Genomic DNA, 17,147 nt, shown 5'->3' on the forward strand with positions numbered 1-17,147 from the left:
TCAGATCCAATAACAGCATATTTCCCTTCATTTATTGGATCTGTAACATTTTTTCTAAAACTATAATGTTGCAGTATTTCATATAGACATATGTTTTCCAGGTATGGACTTATATTTGGATAGTATGCGAGGAACAGCAATTGAGTTATCTGCAACATATTGTATGTCCATATTTGCATTCCACATCTTCAAAATTACTGGATTGTAATCATTTATGTACTTCGATTCTTCTGTTCTTTTTATACTATAAGTATTTTGGGTGATTTCCGAGTGATAGTATGCCTCACTGCTGATATAAAAATGTTCACTCTTCCTTGCGATGACTTATGGTGCACTGAGTTAGTAGTACCTTTGGTTCTCAGCGTGTACGTACCCTGCGATGATGCGTGGTCTGGGGGGCCGCACTCGGACCAATGCCTTTTGTCTATTGAATTCTGCCTCAATAAGGCCACGTGGTGAAGACTTATGGTGCACTGAGTTAGTAGTACCTTTGGCTCTCAGCATGTACGTACCCTGCGATGATGCGTGGTCTGGGTGCCGCACTCGGAGCAATGGCTTTTGTCTGTTGAATTCTGCCTCAGTAAGGCCATGTGTCGATGACTTGTGGTACACTGAGTTAGTGGTACCTTTGGCGCTCAGTGTGTCCGCACCCTGTGATGATGCGTGGTCTGAGAGGACCCCACTGGGAGCAATGTATCTTGCATACTGGACTGCGTCATGTGCAATCGCTACTCCATGTGAATTGTGATACCTGCTGTCTGAAGTGTAGATCGAAGGCAGTAGTCTGTATAGACATAAGTCTGCGGTGCTGTGCCGCTGGGTTCACAGGGGGCTGGTGTCGAGGAAACCCACGGTCATGGCGGCAGCCTTGTGGCAGAGTGAGGCCCGCCGCTCTGGCACAGTCATTGGTCTTCACAGTTCACAAGTGCACCACGCCCAGAGCCCCGGCCTATTTATTCACACTCCTACACTGAAGTGGCGTACGTCAGACCAGCCCGCTCCGATTATACTTATGCCTACGGGGGGACGATACAGCTACATGACTGAGATCTTCCCCAGTGTTTGACGTAACATGGTTGGGTCCACTGTCCACAACACTACAAGCACCAGTAGTATTTGTGCACATGGTGAGGTGTGTGTTCTGCATAATGAGATGTGTCCAGCACATCACCGCTACACTTTGCATTGTGTGCATTGATATTCATGGGTGAATTGCTTCCTTCACATATAGTTTGTTCACACCTGTCCCAATATTCAGCTATTGTGTGGCTGATGGGCCATGCCGTTTTTGGAATGTTCACTGTCTTGTTCTGCGCTGACTTGATGGTAGAGGGGGGTACTGGGGTGGTGGTGAGTGTTGTGGTATTCTCAGAGCTGTTTATTCAGTAGGTTTATGACATGTGTTGGTCTTCAGATGTGGCTGTGGGCTGAGCTCCCTTTCATACTGTATGTAGTTGTTTCATATTTAAAAAACAAGAAGACATTTTGTTTTTCAAAATTACTGAAAAAAACAGAGGTTTTATGAAGATTATATTTAGAAATTAGTATTTAAATAACCTTTAAAATTCACAAAAAAACATAGGTCTCAGGAACATTAAAGTTAGAAATTAGTATTTAAAAAAAGCATTTAAATTTACTGAAAAAACGATTGCCACATTTCACAACATTGAGCTATTATATGGCTGAGGGACCATGCCCTTTTTGGAGGGTTCGCTGTCCTGTTCTGCTCTGCCTTGGTGGTAGTAGGGAGAGGGGTGGTACGGGGGGAGGTCCTGAAGGTTGTGGCAGTGGGTGTTGTGTCCTTCTTGGGTGTCGGAAAAAACTATAGGTTAAATGAAAATTATAATTAGAAGTTAGCATTAAAAAAACATTGACATTCAATGAAAAAAACGTAGGTTTCAGGCACGTTATAGATAGAAAATTAACATTTAAAAAACCTTTGAAATTCACCGAATAAACCATAGGTTCCAGGCCCGTTTTAGTTAGAAATTAGCATTTAAAAAACCTTTCAATGTCACTGAAAAACCATAGGTTTCAGGCATGTTATAGTTAGAAATTAGCATTTAAAAAACCTTAGAAATTCACTGAAAAAAACATAGGTTTCAGGCATGTTATAGTTAGAAATTAGCATGCACTGCTGATGACGTCACATATTACATCATTCATTACATGGTCAGTGACATCACTGATGACATCACTGATGACATCATCCACGTGAAAATCTGATGCACCTCCTAAAACACTCTAATATAACCTTTGATACGTCCACTCTTAAAATATAGAGTATCATTTTTCGAAACCATCGACACACCCATGCATTCAATAAGACACAGGTAATAACTCACTTAAACAGTCAGTGATGTACCTACTAAATCCTCCATTCAGACACTTATACATCCACTCATTCTTCAATACACCTTGGCATATATAAAACATATTTAAACTTTATAGAAACACAGGCACTGGATGATGTCATCAGGGATGTTATTTGAAATGTCATCAGTGATGTCATCAGTGATGTCACTGACCATGTCATGAATGATGTAATATGTGACGTCATCAGCAGTGCATTGCAGGGGCGTGAGTTATAGTTAGCTGAACTAACTATAACAGGGGAATTTCTATGGTTTTGTGCGAGTTAAATGTCCCACTAACTATAACATGTCTGCAACCTATGTTTTTTTAAGTTGCGGTCGCCAGTAGGTAGTTATAGTTAGGACCTATTATCCATAGGAAATCCGCAACATTCTATTTGGAAAAACGTTGTCGCCGGTTGACGAATCTTCACGAAATTGTCAAAACTGGTGAGGCGCTCCGGTCCGCTCCTATCCTGAAAGTCTTGGGGTGATTATTCAAGCGGGCCGAGAAAAAAGGGGGGGTCCCAAAACATGTTTTCCCAATGCAATTTTCCATAGAAACCTTTAATCGCAGCTACAGCCCAAACTGCTGAAAAGAATTACACCACATTTGGCAAAGATGTAGCCTTTGGTTCAGAGTCGTGCCTTTTGTGAAATGGTGTAAATCCGTTCAGTAGTTCCTGAGAAAATCAAAATAAATATCACATATATATCTGGGCAGAGCCTAGCCACACATCTCATCGTGAGATCTGATTGGCTGTCAGCACTTCATCCAAGAAGTGTTGGCAGCCATCTTGGGACCAATATACATGATAGCACCTCATTAAAAAGTATTGCCATTAATAGAAGGTTTTAAGACTTTAGTTACATTATAAATCATTTGTTGATGGTACCATACTCATGTTAGGAATTGTGGTGTGTTCTAAGGTGATTTTACCATGTGAAAAAGCCTTCTGCTGTGATATCATGAATCATGTTTGAGAGAAAACTATTTTCTCAAGCTTTTCCCACAGAGGTTTGGAAGGTGATTTATAAGCTAAACTGAGAGCATATTTTCTGTCAATTCACATTATCTTTCTCAGTCATGTGAGAATGAAGTCTGACATTCTCAGTAAAACATGTACATCCAACAAGGGCAGAGACTGTCAGTTGATTCCTTTGTGTTCTATTGCAGCTTCCCAGAGTGTTCTAAAGAACAACTAGAGTGCTAACAGTCCTACTTATGACAATACTTATTGCACACCTGAAGCCATATTGATTGGAATAAAGTGGTAAATCTTAAAACATTTAATTTAAAAAGTTACAAGATGAGGGGGTTCATTTTGCCATAGAAAGTATGATTAGTGCTGCAGAAAGAAAAATTAGGGCACATTTTGAGTGACTTCTCAAATCCTCTTCTATTTCTTTAAAAAAATCTGACATGCAGACTGAAACATGCACTTTCAATACCAGCCGCAGACTTCCCTGGTGAGCAGTAGCTGTACTACAGTGATCTAATGAGCAACTAGAGTGCTAACATTCTGAATTTATGGCAAATGAGTGACACATCTGAATGCCTTCTTGATGGAATCAAAGTAAAAAACTGAAAGTATTTCCTACTGAGGAGACTGCAGTAAATGAGGAAATTAGGAAACTTCCTAACAGATAAGTCTCCCAAGATGACCACCAGAGACAAAAGAGCCCAAATGTAGCACAAATATCACCCAGATGTAGCCCAATTATAGCCCAATGACAGAATGTCCCAGAGTGTTCTAACGAACAACTAGAGCTCTAACAGTCTTACTTATGACAAAAGTATGGCACACCTGAAGCCATCTTGATTGGAATAAAGTGCTAACACTTAAAACATTTAATTTGCAAAGGAACAAAATGAGGGGGCTCATTTTGCCATAGAAATTATGATTAGTGCTGCAGAAAGAAAAATTAGAGCACATTTTGACTTCTCAAATCCTCTTCTATTTCATTAAGCAATTCTGACATGCAGACTGAAACATGCACTTTGAATACCAGCAGAAGGCCTCCCTGGTGAGCAGTAGCTTCACTACAGTGATCCAATGAACAACTAGAGTGCTAACATTCAGAATTTATGGCAAATGTGTGACACATCTGAATGCCTTCTTGATGGAACCAAGGTAAAAAACTGAAAGTATTTCCTACTGAGGAGACTGCAGTAAATGAGGAAATTAGGAAACTTCATAACAAATAAGTCTCCCAAGATGGCCACCAGAGACAAAAGAGCCCAAATGCAGCACAAATATCACCCAGATGTAGCCCACATATAGCCCAATGACAGAAGTGTGCAAAACACTTTTTATTTTTTATGTATTTGCAGTTTTATATAGTGCAGACTTGTCAGGTATTGGAGTGCTTTACATGAGCATTGGTTACATCACACAAGAACAAATTGATTTTGGTTGTAGACATGGGGAGATTAAGTGATTTGTCCAGAATCACAGAATGTCGAGCTGAAGCAGAAACTCCAACCTGGTTCCCCAGTTGCAAAGTCTGCAGCTCTGGAAGTAATACCACATCCTCTCCCCTAAGTGCAACATTTAATCAAGTGGTCAACTGGATAAAAAAACATAAAGATCGCTATTTGAAAACTCAGAAACTATGTCCTCATTTTAGTTTTTTAGAGCAATAACCATTATTATGATGCAAATAACACCCTCTCATATATGTAATTTCTAAAGGAAATTCTCTAGGTATTACAGTTTTGATTACATCAAGATGACGTCAGGCGTTCCACACTTTTGTAATAAATATAGAATGTTAGCAATCTAGTTGTTCATTAGGATACTGTTGAGAGGCAGAGGCCAGGGGCACGGACTCTGAAAATTGAAGGTAGGTTGGAGGGTGCAGAGGCAACAATTTGACCCACACTGGGCAGGCAGGAAGGGCAGTGGCAGCACAACAGACTATGGAGGGCAGTGGAAAGGGGGACAGGGGCAATAAACCAACAATACAGGACTGGCAAGAGAGGTTGTGGCAATATAATAGACCATTGTGGGCAGAAGGAAGAGGCAGTGGTAGTACAACCATACATGCCAACAGACCCGATTCAGCCAGGAAGCGTCCAATGTTTTTAAGCTCAAATGGGCTTTATTTGATCTGTCTCCTGTCTACAATCTCCTCTTTTTCAATGTAACTCAAAGGGGAAAATCAATACCCCAGTTTGTTTTCAAAATCTCCCTCTTACCAAGTTCAAAAAGTTTGCAAGTATGGTACATTGGATCATGGAAGGCAGGAGGAATTGGGGTAGGGACATGAACTCGGATAACAGAGGACAGGAGGGGCATGGAGTGGTGCACCAAACTGACCCTACAGGGAGGCATCAGGGTTTGCAGTAGCACAATACACCACACAGTGCATGCGGGACAGGAGTCCAGCACAACAATCCATAGAAAGCAATAAGGAGGGGACAGAACCATGCACATGGACAACAGAGAACAGAGGGGAAAGAGGCAATGGTAGCTAGCTGACCATAATGGACAGACAGGAGAGAAAGCTGCAGCACAACTGACCATAAAGGGCAGGAAGGACGGATCAGGGGCATTACAATGGAACAGACAAGCCAGGAGGGAGGGAATAGGGGTCTGCACATGGAAACAGAGGGCTGGGGGCAAGGGGGCATGGCAGGAGCAGCAAGATGACCATGGAGGTCAGCAGGATGGGCACTAGAAGCAAGACACACCATGGAGAGCAACAGTGAGGCTATATGGCATACACACAGACCATGGAGGGAAGGTGGGAGGGGGTCAGTGGCAGATAGCTGACCACACAGGGAATGTGGGAGGGGCCGTGGCAGCACAGAAGACCATGCTTGGCAAGCAGGAGGGCTAGTGGCAGCACAATGGCTATGATGGGCAAGAAGGAGGGTGCAGTGGCATGCACAAAGGACCATGGAGGATAGAAGGAAGGGTCAGGACCTGGGCACAGACAAGAGAGTTCAGGGGTAGGGGCCTCACAACAGACCACTCGGGGCAAGCAGGAGAAGCAGTTGCAGCACAGCAGACCAGGGAGGGCAGAAGGGTGAGGCAGTAAAATGGACCATGGAGGACAGGAGGAAGGGAAGATCAGCATGGAATGTGGACAGGCACGGAGTAGATGGCAGGGACAGGTTACAGTCATCTGACAATGCTAGGCAGGTGGGATGGGAGTGGCAGCTCAACAGAACACTCAGAGTAGATAGTAGTGGCAGGTCCATGGAACATGGTGGGCAAAAAGGATGGAGCAGGGGCATGCACAAAGACATCGGAGGGCAGGGGGAAGGAGAATAGGGGCAGCAAGCTAAGCACAGAGGCTAAGCAGGAGGTCAATGATGGTGCATAGAATTGGGCAATGGGGGGCAGGAGGAGTGGACTGGTACATCATGCTAAATGGAGGGTAGTGGCAGCACATCAGACCATGCATGGCAGGAGGGAGGAGGCTAGTCCATGGATTCAGACAACAGAGGATAGGGAGGAGGTGGATGGGGCAGCAAGCTAACTGTTCAGAGGAGGCGGGAAGGCCAGTAGCAGAACAACGGCCATACAGGGCTGTAATAAGGGAGCAGGGACATGGACTTGGACAATGGATGGCTTAGAGGCAGGGGCAGCAAGCTTGGGTGGGGCAGCACAATGCCAGGCCCTGCTTCTGACCCCCCACCATCCATTGTGATATGCATCTTACATAATGTTAAAAAAAAAATAGAAATTTGCTGAAAAAAACAAAGATTACAGGGACGGTATAGTTAGACTCAGATTTCACTCATACACAACCAGTGAAATTCAGCAGTTATAGTTACCTGAGCTAACTATAACTTACACCCCCGCAATGTACTGCTAATGACCTCAGACATTACATCATTCATGACATGGTCAGTTACATCACTCATGACATCACTCATGACATCTCTAATGATCTGTGAATGGAATGGAGCTATAATTGCTACAACTTTATTTAGGGATAGTGTGTGTCCTTTTCTTTCGTGTAAGAACCATTATAATAAGCAATGTGCCCAGATTGATATGGCCGATAGCCTTTCACTTTAAAGTAATGTGTAGTCCATTGTTTATGTTGATGTTTGCAATTCTAAGTATGTTTATTAAGAATAAGACGAACATACAGGTATGGCGGTCACAGGGCAAGATATGCAGAAATGACATTGTGTGCATATTAACACGTGTTTTCTTTTCTTTATTGTATCAATTCCTGAATTTTCACATCATGACCAGACCAATATGGCCGCCAGCTTTTTGGATTAAAGTAATGCACTACTGATGACGTCACATATTACATCACTCATGACATGGTCAGTGACATCACTGATGACATCACTGGTGGCATCTCAAATGACATCACTGATGACATCATCTACGTGATCATCTGATGCACTTCCTCACACCCTAAAATGCAATATTCTGTGCACTATGCATGCAGACCTCTAATCAGCTACATAGCTTTGATACAGTCTTTTAAATACTTAGTTATTACCTATGCAGTCTAGGAATCTATCTGTCTGTCCCATGCAGTTCTCCATTCAACCATCCAGCACTCTCTACGTATCCTATCACTCTGCCAATACCTAAGCACTAATAATTTTAGCACGCACTTTCTTTGCAACACTGAAATTACTTAATTTATTAGTCATATACTTAAGGAATGGCATAGTCAAAAACACAAGTGCAGGTACAATATTTTGTACATTATGCATGCACACGACTAACCAGCTACAAACTATTGATACGCTCTTCTAAATACCCAGTTAGTACCTATGCAGTGCAGGAATCCTCCTGTCTGTCCCATGCATGTCTCCAATCACCCATCCAGAACTATCTACTTATCCTATTACTCCACCAATACCTAATCACTTATAAATTCACTATACACTCTGGTTGTAATACTGTAATTATTCTAGTTACTAGTCATGAACTTATGGAATGGCCTAGCTACTAACACAAGTACATTTATAATATTTTGTGCACTATCCAAGCAGACCTCCAACTAGCTACATACTATTGATACACTCTTCTAAATACCCAGTTAGTACTCATGCAGTGTAGGAATCGTCCAGTCTGTCCCATGCACTTCTTTAATCACTTATCTACCACTATCTACTTATCATATCACTCCACCAATACGTAAGCACTTATAAATTACTTGTTCACTCTGTTTGCAGCACTGTCATCATTCCAGTTACTAGTGGTATTCTTATAAAATGACCTAGGCACCAACACAAGTACACATAAAATATTCTGTGCATAATCCCTACAAATCTCTAAGCAGATACATACTATTGGTCCACGCCATTAAATACTGAAGTAGTACCCATGCAGCGTAGGATGCCTCCCGTCAGTCTCATGCAATTCTTCAATCACCCATCCAGCACTATGTTCTTATTGTATAAGTCTGCTAAGCACTTATGGGGCAGATTTACAAGCACCCTGCCCCACCAGTACGTCACTTTTTGTAACGTAGTGATGGCGCCAGGCACTCCTTCATATTTACAAGGAGAGGAAAAGCCACCCTGCATGGTTTTCCTCTCCTTGTAAATATGACCCCTTAATACACAGAACTTTGCGTTGAAGGGGCGTCCCATAGGTGTTGCTGTGGGTGTTCCCATGCAACACTTATAGAACAAGACACATCTCCAGATTTATGAGAAATCGTAAATCTGGAGATGTGTGTGAATGCTGCGCCATCCTAGAGTTGGTGTAGCAAGGTGCAACGAGGAGAATTGTTTTAATTTCTCCTCTTTGTTTCTTCTTTCAATGTATGCTGCATTCCACAGCATACATTGAAAGAGGAAAATGCCTTTACTGATTGTTTTCGTGCAGTAAGGTATCTCTTCCTGCACAAAAACAATCTCCACATGACACAGACATCCTTGCACCATGGTGCAAGGGTGCCTGTGTCACCGCATGGCTGCAGTTTATGCAGCAGTGCAGAGGGAAGCACAGAGTTGCAACATATTCATGTACATATGTCACATCCCCGTGCTTCGGAAGTGCCACAGTGCAGTGCAGCTAAAGAGCTTGCAGTGTCACGCTGCAGTACTTCCTCATAAATCTTCACCTATAAATTCACCATACACTACTAATGCATTCTTTCAGTCAATCATGCTGTATACATATATTCAACCAAACTTTCTTTTTTTTTTCTTTCTTCTTTTTTTTTCTCTTTTTTTGAACAATTTGTATTTTTGGGGGATTTTTCAAAAAATTAACAAAAAAAAGAACAAATAAAACAGGAAACATTTGGAATTACTTATCATTCCAAAAACAAAAAAATTAACAACGATGGTTGCGTTGTGCAGCACAAACTGCATCCACCGACTGCTCACCGCAGCATATAAGTTTCTTACACTTCACGCAGTGTTGCTCAAAAAAGGCGAATTCTGGCCTAATGTTCATTGCAGGTGTTCCTGAGGACGCTCCAGATGTACTTGCCACAGCATGTGATGGGTTCAAAGCAGCTCGCCTCATTTCCTCCCAAGCAAGATTGAGAGGATGTGTGGTCCGGAGATGCTTGTACATAGAAGCAGTGCCACAAGAGTATTTTTTTTCACTGCCTCTTGACAGGACTCGGTCACAAATTTTGCACGTCACCTTTCTCGCATTTACTTTCTTCTCTCCAGGTGGAAAAGTGAAGAATTTCCACTCAACAGATTCCGGCCTCTGTGGATGTAGTGCCTCCTGCAAGAATTCCTCTTCAGAAGATACTTCCTCCTGCTGCTGCTGTGTAGATGCCATTTTGTTCGATATTTTTTGAAAAACACCAAAAAAAACAAGCAAAAAGGGTTCATTTAGGTATAGAGATGTCTCTCTAAAGATGCTCCAACAAGAATGATTAAAATGGGTGGGGTCCTTTAATAGTTACAGTGGGAAATGTATGAACCAATGAAATCTTTTTTTGTGAGGTCACATGAGATCTGTGCACTCTGCGCTCACGAAGCACGCACCCGGGCGACTTTGCGAAAATATATTAAAAAATAATATAAGTTTATTATAAGTACAAATATATTACTTTTATGAATATCTTAGATAGTCTCATGCCCTAATATGTATATTAAACACACATACATATCATTTTAGAACATAAAATAAATTTGTGGGAGTCGCGCACCCCACCACGTATATGACGTCACGCGGGACCCAACACAGCGCAAGCGTCGCGTACCATAATGCGAATGTGTCGTGAATGCGCGGGAGCAGGAGTCGCTGACTGGTCGCATACCAATCGCGCACATCACGTAATATTAAATGTATATGATGTAACTGAAAAACACGCAGCCATCGCACACCGTACACGGATCCTTCACAACGTTTCTAAAATGACAGCTAGAATCCGCGCACCCACAGTGATGTGTATGCTTTGGGTGCGCGACTCCGAAAAAAATGTGAAAGAAAAAATTATAAAAGGAAATAGTATAAATATATTTAAATAAAAACATTAAAAAAATTAAACAATATTTCAGTTTTCATTATTTTAAATTTTATTTTCAGAAAAATATATAATGTTGTATAATGAATAAAATATTTATAAATAAACAGTTAAAAAACTGTAGAAAATCAGTAACAAAAATACGTATAACTACTATTACACTTAAAAATTAGCATTTAAAAAACATAGGTTTCAGAGATGTTATAGTTAGAAATTAGCATTTAAAAAACCTTAGAAATTCACAGAAAAAAACCATAGGTTTCGGGGGTGTTATAGTTAGCTGGACATTTCACTCATACAAAACAATAGAAATTCCTCAATTATAGTTAGTTCTGCTAACTATAACTCGTGCACCCGCAATACAATGCTGATGATGTCACATATTACATTATTCATGACATGGTCAATGACATCACTGATGACATCACTGTATGTACTGAAGGGTACCTTCTAACTCAGCAAATACCATGGGACAATATTGTGTCCGTTTGAAAATCAAGATGGTCCCACAAAGGATCTGTCTATGTGCAAAAACCAAAAATGCTTTAAATGGGTTGTGCAAAACTGCAGTTGATGTACAAAGATGCATGGAGAAAATCCACATCAAATATGAGAATTTAAATATATAAATATGTGTTTTGATATAAAGCAGCCTCTTAGCTGTAATGCTGGAGATTTCATAGTGCTACTGTCAATAAATATGGAATAAAAAATGTAAAATCTAAAAATATTGGTAACCGAAACAGCATAAAAGCAGTTCATAAACCCCTTTAAAATACATTATAAACACGTATATAAATCCTCTGTTACATTGAGACATCCCGGGTGTTTGGTATTGAGTTGTAAAATATATCTGGTCTCAAATTTTCTGAGTTTGTGTTCTCTGTCTCCACCTCACATACTTGGGGGGATTGCGTCAATCACAAAGTAGCTGAGCTCCCTATTGTTGGATTTGTGGAACTCCCTAAAGGTCTTGCTACTGGACATGTATTGTCTTGATGTGTGATTGCGCATAAATGCTGTAATACCCTTTTATGAACTTGCAGTATATATGTATATATATATTCACTGAAAAAAACATAGGTTTCTGGGATGTTACAGTTAGTTGGATATTTCACTCGTACAAAGCCAGAGAAATTTGGCTGTTATAGTTAGTTCAGCTAACTATAACTTGCGCCCCTCAATGCACTGCTGATGACGTCACATATTACATCATTCATGACATGGTCACTGACTTCACTGATGACATCACTGATTACATCTCAAATGACATCACTGATGACATCATCCAGTGACTGTCTGTTTCTGTAAAGTTTAAATATGTTTTATATATATATATATATATGGCAAGGTGTATTGAGGAATGGGTGGGTGTATAAGTGTCTAGATGGATGATTTAGTAGGTGCGTGACTGACTGTATAAGTGAGTGATACAGACATTCACACAGTTTAGTTTGTCAGTTGGTGTGTAAGCGGTTGCATGGATTGGTGAGTAGCTAAATGAGGATCTATATGGGTTATTGATTGGTTGTCTGAGTATCTGTATGGGTGCCTGAGTGTCTGTGTGGGTGGGTGGGGGTGTGACTCTGTGCATAGATATGAGAGTGGATGATTCACTGGGTGTCTGGGTTGAAGAGTGCATCTATGAAGGGCTGTATGGGTGTGTGAGTGTGTGTATGGGTATGTTGGTGAGTGAATGGATGCCTCAGTGGTACATGTGTGAGTAACTGCATATGTGAAAGGCAGTATATGTGAGTGTTGGAGTGTATAAATGACTATATGTGAAAGTGAGTGATTGTGAGAGTGGCTGTATGGATCAGTGTGTGCTTGTATTAGTTATTGTATAATAGTGTAAGTATGTGTTAGTATTTGTTTGAATAAGGGAGGTGGTGTATGTATAACTGCATAGGTGAGTGAATGGGAGTATGATTGATTCTTTGCATGACTGACTAGGTGTGTGAGTAACTCTATGGATGAGTGGCGGTGTCTGAGTGTCTGTATAGATATATAGATTACCTACTGGCGGTCGCCAGTAAGTAGTTATAGTTAGGACCTATTATCCATAGGAAATCCGCAACATTCTATTTGGAAAAACTTTGGAGCCGGTTGACGAATCTTCGCAACATTTTCAAAACTGGTGCGGCGCTCCGGTCCACTCCTATCCTGAAAGTCTCAGGGTGATTCGTCAAGCGGGGCTGAGAAAAAAGGGGGTCCCAAAATGTTTTCCCCATGCAATTTTCCATAGGAACCGTTAATCGCAGCTGCAGCACGAATTGCTGAATGGAATTACACCAAATTTGGCAGAAAGGTAGACCTTGGTTCAATGTCATGCCTTTTGCTTGAATGGTGTAAATCCGTTCAGTAGTTCCTGACAAAATCAAAATCAAAATCATAGATATATCTATGGCCTCAGAGGAACCGCTCACCCTATACGTACCCAGCGCGCACCCTCCCAATTATGAGCTGCATGCTAATTGGCTATCAACGCTCCAAATCAGGAAGTGTTGGCAGCCAGAACCGAGGCACAAGAAACCTAATAAAAAACACACAAAACACGAAAAGGGGGCAGGGTAGAAACACTTCTCACCCCCTAGGCCTGCTCAGGGGGTCCCACAAGGAACACCAAGGCCTCAAAAAAAAGATATTTTTTTTTAAATTGACAAAATCCACGCTGGGAGTGCGAATCCTGCCGATCAAAAAAAAAAAACGAAGCATGGGCTCCTGTGCTTCAATGCAATTAGCCCCCGGGGGCCAAATCCCAGAGGCATGTTAAAGTGTGGGTGGGGGCCCAATCCCCCCCCACACTGCCCCAGGCAAGTATAAATAATTGCGGGGGGGCACACGGCCACCCTCAGCCCCGGGGACCGCAACCCCTCGGGGCTTAATAGTTTAGAGGCCCCCCCAAGCCCCGGGGACTGCCACCCCCAGTGCTTGACTTTATTAACATTGTGGGGGGACGGCACACAGGTCCACCGCAGCCCTGGGGACCTCCACCCCCGGGGCTTTATAATAAAAAAAAATACCCTGTGTGGGGGGGCTCAAGCCCCCCCACGTGCCCCAGGGGACGCCACCTCCCCGGGGCACTAAAGATTCAAATTGGGGGTCCGTGACAGACCCCCCAGCCCCGGAGACCACCAGGGCCGGCTCCTGCAGTGTCCCGGGGTGCCCACCCCGGGACACTGTAGTTTGCTATGGTAGGGCGGGACCCTCCGGCTCCCGCCCTGTCATAGCAAACTGCTTTGCTATTTGGAAGAGAGAGCAGGAATCCTGCCTTCTCTTCCAAATAGCAAAGCAAATTGCTTTTCCGCAGTGGAGCTTCATCTTAGCAGCTCCCCGTGTGTAAAACCAATGCCGGCTCCCGCAGGAGGTGGGGAGCCGGCGGGACCGTAGGGGGATTGGGGACCCCCTATGGTCCCCAATGGAGAGGGCCACCCCCGGGGGATGGGGTCCCTGGGGCTACAAGTGGCCCGGGAGGTGGGCCACGCACCTCCCTCCCCAAAATGTAATTTAAAAAAATAAAAAGGCCGGCCCTGGGGGATGGGGTCCCCAGGGCCATAAATGGCCTAAGGAGGGGGGCAAGGCAGTTCTATATACAAAATTATTTTAAAAAAGGGCCATGCCCTTGGGGATGGGGTCCCCGGGGCCGATTATGCTTCCAGGAAGCGCCACTGCGCTACGTTGCAGAGAGGTGGTGCAGGTTGTGCCCCATTTTACATCTCTCTGCGACGCAGCTCTGTGGCGCTTACTGGATGTACCTACTGGGCTAGTTGGACTCTAGGGACCCTCAGGATTGAAGGGGAATAATTTCCCCAACTTAAAACGCACCACAGGGCATGTTTGCACAGTGGTGAAGGGAGGGGATGTTGTAGGAAAGTGGCTCTATATATACTGGACCGAAGTAAAATCAGCCGAACTACGAATTCCGATTTACTTCCCTGTTATCAGGAGAGACCTCAGTGCTGCATCTTTGAGCCCAGTACTGATCCTGAAAAGTAATTCTTACTGTACTTACCAGTAACTTGAATTTCCTTCCATAGGCTAACATTGATTTATTTCACCTGGAAATTCTTCTAAGTGTGGAGTTTTGGAACTTTAAAATATTCCTCTAAAATCAGCCAAACTACGAATTCCGATTTACTCACCTGTTATCAGGAGAGACATCAGTGCTGCATCTTTGAGCCCAGTACTGATCCTGAAAAGTAATTCTAACTGTACTTACCAGTAGCTTGAATTTCCTTCCATAGGATGTCATTGCCTGCTTTTTGCTGAAAAAGTTTCTGTGTTGATTTTTGAAACTTATAAATATTCCTCTTAAATCAGTTGAACTACAAATTCCAATTTACTCACCTGTTATCAGGAGAGATCCCAGTGCTGCATCTTTTAGCCCAGCACTGACCCTGAAAAGTAATTCTAACCGTACTTACCAGTAACTTGTATTTCCTTCCATAGTAATCCATTGTCTGGTTTTCACCAGAAAAGTTTCTAAGTGTCGATTTTCACAAATTACAAATATTCCTTAAAAATCGCCTGTATGATTTAAATGCATACTTTCAACTGTTTACAGGAGATGCACCAGTGCTGGATCCAGGATCCACCACTGAGTAAGAAAAAGTAATGATAACACTACTTACCTGTTAAGTGAATTATCTCCCGCAGGATAACATTGGTGATTCTATGTGAAAAAGTGTCAACTTTTAAAATACAATAATAGTCCTTAAAAATCACTACTGTAACCAAAACGCTTTTACTCAACTGTTTACAGGAGATGTCTCAGGACTGAATCTAGGATCCAGTCCTGTGGTTAGAAAAGTAATCCATAAAGTAAGTAATTGCATTTAATTAGAAATTCCCATTGAGCTCAATGTTGCATTGTGTTTGAAATTGTAACTATTGCATTCAAAAAGTCTATTGCCTATTTGAAAAGTATTTAACTAAATTAATTAATTCTGAGAAAGTATATTTTGTAATGTAATGTATAATGTACTTATAATGTCATTTAAAGAATAAAATATCTAAAAATAAATAGTTTAAAAAAAATGGAGTAAATCAGTATCAAAAAAATAAATATAACAATTAATACATTTAAAAATTGTCATTTACAAAACCTTTGAAATTCACTGAAAAAAAACATAGGTTTCAGTTACGTTTAAGTTAGAAATTATCATTTAAAAAACCTTTGAAATTCACTTAAAAAACCATAGGTTTCATGCACGTCATAGTTAGGAATTAGCATTGAAAAAACCTTAGATATTCACAGAAAAAACCAACGACATCATCCTTGTGATAGAGTGGCAGACCTCCTCTCATCCTAATATAACCTTTGATGCAGACATTCAAAAATAGAAACTAAAATTTTCAAACAAATGGACATGCCAATACCAGTTACAACAACCTATTCAGTAATTCCAAGATCTACATACACAACCACTCATTCACCAACAGTCCTCTATAGTCACTCATACATGTACTCACTCTTCATATGTACTCATACACCTTTACATCCTGTTATACACCGCCACTCATTCATTAAGTTACTCACAAAAAAAATAATAATACATACATAACTTAGCATTTAAAAAACCGTACAAATTCACTGAAAAAACCATAGGTTTCACACACGTTATAGTTAGGAATTAGCATTTAAAAAACCTTGCAAATTCACTTAAAAACCATAGGTTTCACACGTTATAGTTAGGTGGATATTTCTCTCGTAAAAAACTAATGAAATTCCCAAGTTATAGTTAGTTCAGATAACTATAACTCGCGCGACCGTAATCCACTGCTGATGACGTCACATATTACATCACTCATGACATGGTCAGTGGCATCACTCATGACATCACTGATGACATCATCCTTGTGATAGAGTGGCGGCCGCGCGAGTTATAGTTATCTGAACTAACTATAACGGGGGAATTTCATTGTTTTTTTACGAGAGAAATATCCACCTAACTTTAACATGTGTGAAATCTATGGTTTTTTAAGTGAATTTGCAAGGTTTTTTAAATGCTAATTCCTAACTATAACGTGTTTGAAACCTATGGTTTTTTCAGTGAATTTGTACGGTTTTTTAAATGCTAAGTTATGTATGTATTTTTTTTTTTTATATATCAGTGATGTCATCAGTGATGTCATTTGAGATGTCATCATTGATGTCATGAGTGATGTCACTGACCATGTCATGAGTGATGTAATATGTGACATCATCAGCAGTGCATTGCGGGCGCGCGAGTTATAGTTAGCTCAACAAACTATAACTGGCGAATTTCTCTGGTTTTATATGAGTCAAATATCCAACTAACTATAACGTCCCTGAAACCTATGGTTGTTTCAGTGAATTTCAAAGGTTTTTTAAATGTTCATTTC

The sequence above is a fragment of the Triturus cristatus genome, chromosome 2_2 (genome assembly GCF_964204655.1).
Source record: "Triturus cristatus chromosome 2_2, aTriCri1.1, whole genome shotgun sequence".
Classification (NCBI taxonomy): domain Eukaryota; kingdom Metazoa; phylum Chordata; class Amphibia; order Caudata; family Salamandridae; genus Triturus; species Triturus cristatus.